The following is a 7,719-nucleotide window of genomic DNA, read 5'->3' on the forward strand; positions in this document are numbered from 1 at the left end:
AGAGTTCATTTCCAATAAGGGATAAATCAGTTTTATATTTATAATAAAAAAAATTTCATTGTGCATTCCAATCTCAATCAAACTGCAGTTGGGTTATTTTGATTAAGTAAGTAAAAAAAATTGCAAATAATTTCTTCAAATGATCATTATTTATTTTTTTGGGTGAACAATGTTTTTTATGTCAACAAAGTAGCCAAGTAGATTCAGTCATCATGAATATTTTTGACTTGAATAAACCAGTTTAGATGTTAACACCTAATATTTCACAAAGCTGAGATATATTGAGAAAGCAGCGCTCCTTCTGAAGGTCCCTAACTTAACATGCAATATTGACCTTGAATGTGTAAATAGATACGAGTGAATATCGCTGATAAAGAGCTTGATTTATAGATCTGCTGAGTGGCGACTTCGTTTTGTGCATTCACACCAGCACCTGGACGCGGCTTGATGAAATGCAGCTACAGACTCAGGTTAAGTACAAATCTAAAGGGCATGGCAGCGAGCCAGCTACCTGACTCTACCAATGAGAGAGCTGTGTTTTCTAGTCCATGCTGCAAGGGTAATCAAGAGGACGGGCATGACAATACCAGCCGCTGTACCCATAACTTACACAGTCTGTCACAGTAAAGCATTCTGGCTGGATGGATGTACTGTCAACAGCCAGGTGCAAAGATGCACATTCACGGTACACACCGAGCAGAAAGACTTTGATATGCAGATCACTGCTTGTCAAATGTGGCTTTCGTCTCGGCTGTGGCTGATGGCTTGTCTTGTGCTTGTTGAATTGGCCATTACAATACCCATAAAACGAACTATTGCCTGCAACGGAAGTAATCTGCTGGAACATTGACCTCAACCCCATCGAGCAAATTTGGGGCGAGTTGGAAAATAAACTGGACAGATCTACTATACATTCAAAGGAAGTTCGGAAATATATTGTCACTATGCCTGGAGATGTGCTGCTATAAAGGTGGACGTATACCAAATATTAAAGTTAAAAATGGACAAAAACAGTACAACTCACTTCATCTGATATTCGTTGTGCTCAGAGCAACCTTCTGCATGTTTCGTGAACATTATGAAATTAAACCATGTTTTGGAGGCAAAAGAAGGGTCAATATTTTCAGATCTGTCAGGTGTTCTGATAATTTTGCCCACTATATAATATAACTTAATATATATTCAGTTATATTACATTAACTTTTTATAAAATTGTATATTATATTATACTCAATATTTTGAAATGTGTAAATAAATATACTGCATAGAAACAGCTGCTAGTTTCATGTCTCTCAACCATATCAAGTCAATTCAAATCAAATTTCTATCCATTTATTTATTACATTGTAGTAAGCTTCTATAAGCTAAGGGACTAACATTGGTGTTTATTTCTGATAACGATCATTTGACTGTACATTAACCCATGCTGTAAACCTTACATAAAAATATATTTCAATATATTAGAAAAAACTATTTATCACATTCAAAATAAACGTTTTATTTACATAATACATGTGTGTGTACTGTGTACATTTATTATGCATATATAAATACCCACACATTCAGTATATATTTAAAAAATCTATATACATGTATTTACATGGATCTGATTAATCGCTTGACAGCACTAGACAAAATGTATTTTTTCTGTCAGTTTTTGCTCTTATCATGTTAGACGTTGTAGCCCACTGAGAGCACTGTTTGCTGAATGCAGTTTTGTCCTATTCCAGATAAAAGCAGTTTGTCTTGTCATGCTGCATTCAGAATTCAGCCCATCACAATGCGTTTGACACAAACAATTCTCTTTGAGCTACTGTCGGATTTAAATTCCAATCAAGTGACATCCCTGACAGAAAACTACTTCATTTCACACGTTTAAATGGGTAGCGCAGCTTGCCTTTCTTCAGCTCTGACAGGTCTTAGTTGGCAGAGCCGCAACATGATCTGAATATTTACACATCTGAGACTGCTTTTTCTTTATCTGTGTGTGTTTCTATATCTATATGTAAGTGTGTGAGGTAAAGCCAAACTTCTTCATGTGTGTTACTCATGCATAACCTTGAGGGAGATAAAAGACCATTAATAAAGCACCAGACAGCCAGAGTGTGCATTTGACACTTTTCTAAACTAAACACAGGAGCATCAGTGTTGACATGGTTTCACGCCGTCACTCTGAAATGTTTGCACACACTAAAGCGGATAGAACTGCTAGGAACAAGGAATTTAATAATTGAACAGTTCATTGAAAAGTTAAAATGTTCTACAAATGTTTTTTGTTCTACAAACAATATTTGACATGATTTTTGAAGACTGCTGAAAACACAGCTTTAAATCACAAGGAATAAAATACAAAGATATACATATACATATATAAAAAAATCTTGTGTGTGTAAAGTGTTATATTGCATATTTGTAATTATAATTCCTGTGATGCAAAAGTTTTCAGCATCATTACTTCAGTGTCACATCATCCTTCAGAAATCATTTTAAAATGCTGATTTGCTGTTCAAGAAACATTTGTAATAAAAAAATGAGTGGGACATCACTTACCCTATTACAAAAAAGTAGCCTACTAGCTGCTTTCCCTTTGCATTTATTTTAAAAGCTATAATGTCTTTTATTCAGAAATATACACATCATTATCAGCTGTGTTTTCCTTTGAGAAGTAGATGAGAAGAGCAATGATTTGAGAGGCAGCCGCTGTAAGAGAGTGTAATGTTCCCCGAGCGCGATGCTTCCTCCCATCTCTGATGTGGACAGTGCAGCAGTTCCACTGGCTGCAACACAAGACACGAGCGGGAGTCAGAGGCAGCTCCCATGTCCTGTGTTGCAGCCCCCGGCCCAGCCACAGGTCACCTTCAGCTCTCCCGCTTCTGCTGCCTTGATGCAAAAAAAGATAGAGAGGCACACACTGAGTGTAAAGGAGAGAAAGAGAGAAATAATGCTTCTATGCCTTGAACACCACATCCATCACAAACACTGAAAATAGCCTTCCTGTTTCATCTGATATCGGAGTAGCCCTACCCCTCACGCGTGACCACGCCAGGGGAATGCAGCCACTCTGGCCCAAATTGCTTAAAGTGAGGTTAATGACATCGTAAGGCACCTTCCAGCAAAGACAGAAAATCTCTCGAGAGTCTTCCTCAGATATCAAACAAAGTCAGAGCAAACCATTTCCATTTTTATCACAGGTATGTAAATCCCACAGGTATGAAACAGAGAGGTTGGTAAAAAAAGGTGTAATTTAGAACATACCCATAATAAAAATGCTTAAAAATGTACCATGTTAATGTCCTGTTTTTTTTTTTTTTTGATGTACCATGAAAGTCTCTTAAAGTACCATGTACTGTAAATGTCTTCAAATGAATACAAAAAATCAGTTTCTTAAATAACCAGTTCACCCCCCCAAAAAAGGCCTTTCTGTCATATCTGCCATATAGAAAACAGTTTAACTTTCTTTGATGAAAAAGACATTGTTCAAATGAAGCAGAAATCTTTTATAAAATTACAAATGTCTTACTGACCCTAAACATATAGTGTATACAGAAAATATTTTCTAAATAAATGTTGTAAAATATATAACATATTAAATAATATATGTGACATTTATAGAATAGAATAGAATATATATATATATATATATATATATATATATATATATATATATATATATATATATATAAATTATTACTTTTTTCAACTTAATAAAAACAGTTTCTTAAATGAGCATAATATATATATAGAAAAAAGTTGCATGAACATTCTTTACGTGTGTGTGTGTGTGTGTGTGTTCTGCTGAAAAAAAAAAAAATATATATATATATATATATATATATATATATATTTAATGAGATTAGGATGAGTGTGTAATAGCAGACCATTCATTTTTGGGTGAACTTTTATTCTCTCATTTTCACATTCTGTTTCTCTCTCCCATTAAGGTGACAGACGGCAATCAGTGAAATCTCACAGCTCCTAGTGTGAAAATGGGTCCAACCTACTTCTGAAACTGCAGGGAGACGCATGATACTTTAGCAGTCAGTCCAAGGACGACCCAGCAAGGTGAACTGAAAGAAGAGCTGGCAGGAAAAACTTACGTGCTGACAAAATGGTGAAATTCAGTCTGGACCCGATCAGATAATACGGACCTGAGAGAGTCCGGATGTGTTCTGTGGAGTGTGCCCTGGCACTGTAAAGGAAAAAGTGCTACTAATATCCATTTAATGCAAAAAAAAAAAAATATAAAGATGATCTGAGCGTGAATTATGGCACCCAGGGGAAAAGGAAATGTCAAAAAAAGTAGACTTGAATTGAAATACTTTGTCTTACAATAAAGCTTATAAAGTTATTTTTAAGAAAAAAAAAAGTAGGCCATCTATTTAGGCATTTATTCCTTTGCTAAGCCTGAATTGCTTTTTATCAGTGCCTCAATGAAATGGATTAAAACGAGTCTTCATGGTTTCAGGGAGCTGTAGGCGATTAATGAAAATTGTAATTAAAGAATCGATGTAAGCTAATGAGAACCACTTACACAGTAAAGAATGAAACATATACGTGTTCTGCCTTGTAATGCCTTCATTCGAAGATCACAATGGTGTACTGTACACACCAAAACAATAGCCAGATCCCACAGAGGAGGTTTAAGGGCGATAACAATGTGAATGACTGTGCAGAGACACGCTTTCCTGTATTATAAAGCTGACATAGAGCTGTGGGCAGTGACCTTGGGGTCAGTATGAGGGTCCATTGTGCTTGGTCCCACAACAAATACAGTTCTTCCTGTGTGCAAAACAATGGATGCCCAGTTTTCAATAAGCCCACTGCAATCCGCAAGCCAACAAACATCCTTCTTCTGTACCAGGCTCAGCCATCCTGCTATGTCAAGTGACAGGAACTGTACTTCAATCAGATCCATGAACAATCGGCCAGAGGAAGCATACAGCAGAGCCTCCTGCTGAGAACTAATTCACAGGGCAGTCAAACTGGACACGTTCTGTTTTAATCCTAGTAAACAGGGCCTTATTAAATCAATTTGATCATGGAAACTCAATGAAACGCTGTCAAAAACCACACTGCGATTTGTCAGAACTTGCTTCCACTGGTATTATGAATTATGATCAACGTTTCACTTTGAAAAGAAGTGTATTTGATGAGCGTGGTACAATTCACTGTCTCAGTAGAGGCAACCCTCATGTCTCTTTAAAAAAGAACAAACTAATTATGCTGGGCAATTTCATGGTTCGAGACTGGTTTACGCCGTTCTTGATGAGGTTCAATAGGTTTGCTAGCTGCGGCATATACCTTACAATTAATTACCTTCCTCAGAATTGTTCTAGTGGTTTTGAAGTGTCTACTTGAGTAAGAGGAAAACAACATCTGTATATCAGTCTCATGAAACCCATTCTTCCCCTCATAACATCTATAGAGCGGCTAAACTTACTGCAGTCTTCTCTTCATTGTCACAGTACTGTTGTCCCTTGAGATGCACACTAGACGTCTGAAGAAGAACTTCTATTCCTCTTTACAAACCATTTGGTTCCGAGGTCAGGGCAATATCAACATTTTGGTGAATAGTTGTGTGTGCACAATGCATAATATTTGATTATATTAAATATTAATGCTTCTATTTCCCTATATGTTTTTATTACATTTTATATTTAAATACTCTTTATTGCATAATTTAGTGTTTGCTCTTTTTTTTGTCACTACTGTAATCTGTTTCTTCAGAAATTCATCTTGGAAAGCAACAGAGTTGTTTTTGTTTTTTTGTACCAAAACTATTCAATGAACTAAATGTTCTTTCCACACTTAGCTTTAATGCTGACTTCTATTCTTGTCCTGTTGACAGATCGCAGGATTGAATAGAGCAAGGGATTTCAATGCGGATAAAACGTCAGGGTTTCAATAAAATGTTTACACTATAGATTTGCTTCATTGTCAAAAGTAAATGAGGAAGCAAAATCACCACAGAAGAAAAAAATCAGCTATCTAGAGGCTTTTTAAATTGTGTCTGCATGATATGACAAGTACAGGGACGTCTTACGGTGCCAATTCATTCCCTGCTCTCATATCTATCTGTCATTTTGCCAGCAAATGTATGCACTTTAAAACTATACATTTGGGTGCAGTGACAGAAATATAAGAGGACTGCAAGTTAGATCAGAGTGGCTCACACGGACCTCTGCACCTCCTAAACCTTTATTCGCAGGTCTCAGCAGAATCAGAGTTGGTGTTGCATTACATATTCGTTGAGAGCCTCACTCAGCTCTCTGCCTCCTACAAGCTGGTTTAGTGTTTCCACTATGCTGACAGCAGCACACTTCATCCCCCTCAAGATTTTGGATCTGCGAAAGGGGACAGGTTTTATTTGCCACTACAAGCGGGTTTCTTCACTTAAAAAGGCAAGGTAGATCGTGCTAGAGCAACATTAGGGGGGCACAAAGCCTCCTGCATATAGTTTTGCAGTCAGTGACATGCAACGTTTTGAGCTTCAATGAGCAAAGTCAAACAAGTCCCTGCCAAATGAATCTGCATAATATGCAAATTACACATTATGTTTAAGGACAGCTGAGTAAACAAGAAATTCATAGGCTAAATAAATCTATTATGTGTTGCAGTGATATCTGCTTGAAAACACAAACTAATTTACAAATTGAAAAAATTAAAGCTATAAAGGAACCGTTTAGCTGAATGGAAAACAGTCGTTTGCTGGTTACAGCCAACATTTACATAACAGCCATCGCCTAATTCCAACATACATAACGAATAATGAAAGAAATGGTGGTGGTGATAATAGTAACAAACGTCTATCCACAAAATAAATAATAAACAGTTGTAGCAACACGATTAAACGGGTTGTAACGATAAGTAGTGCGAGGTCGGTCTTGACTTACCTGCAGATGGAGTTGAGTGACACGCGCTCTTCTGAAGTGAGCGCTCGCGGTCATCCACCGTCCTCCTCAAAAAACCTCCGCGTTCAACGAGGACTCACCGAGTCCGTACCTCGTTCTCCTTCCGGTCATGTTATATGAAGCCTCGTTCGTTCGCAAGACATTATTTGTCAGTGAGTTGTAGAGCGCCTGCCTCTCTGGACGCGCGCCGCGGAGAGTGAATGCGAACTGCTTTCTGCGCTGCCTTAAATATCCACTTTCATCGACGCAGCGCCGCGGGCCATCTGAGTCCGTGTGAGGATGATGATGATGATGATGAAGATGATGACTTCCTCTCTGTGATCTGAGGGAAGAGACGCCGCAAACGGTCCAGGAGGAGTCCGTCTTCGTGAAATGTTGAAATGGGTTATTTAAGTCCCTCGACAGTAAAACAATTCACTGAAGCAATCAATCTTGCTTTAGCTGAATAGATAGCTGAATCTTTCGCACTGTTTCATTTATTTATTTTTTATTTTTCTTTGGAAATGATTTTCTTTATTTTTGACATATAATAATCATAATGACAATGACAAAACATTTACATTTACATTTACTTAATTTAATTTACATTACAATAATGATTATTACTTTATTATATTGTTTTATTTTACAATAATTTGCATTATTAGTATTAGCATTTTTATAAAATGATTATTATTATCATTATATATTAAATATTAAGATAAGATAGATATATCTTGTAAGTGTATATTTTGTATATTTATTGCATTGTTTATTATTTGTTGTTGATAAATGAAAATAAATACAATAATATATCTAGATTGTATTA

General features: G+C 36.5%; 1 long non-coding RNA gene across 1 annotated transcript; it reads right to left on the minus strand.

Annotated features, from left to right (window-relative positions):
- Positions 1-2,209: 2,209 nt before the first annotated feature.
- Positions 2,210-7,283, minus strand: LOC113119435 (uncharacterized). Its single transcript, XR_003294455.1, has 2 exons — positions 6,894-7,283; positions 2,210-2,880 (listed from the first exon to the last, which is right to left on the minus strand). It is a non-coding gene; the product is annotated as an uncharacterized LOC113119435 (long non-coding RNA).
- Positions 7,284-7,719: the final 436 nt, after the last annotated feature.

This window comes from Carassius auratus, chromosome 19, assembly GCF_003368295.1.
Source record: "Carassius auratus strain Wakin chromosome 19, ASM336829v1, whole genome shotgun sequence".
NCBI classification, from domain to species: Eukaryota; Metazoa; Chordata; class Actinopteri; order Cypriniformes; family Cyprinidae; genus Carassius; species Carassius auratus.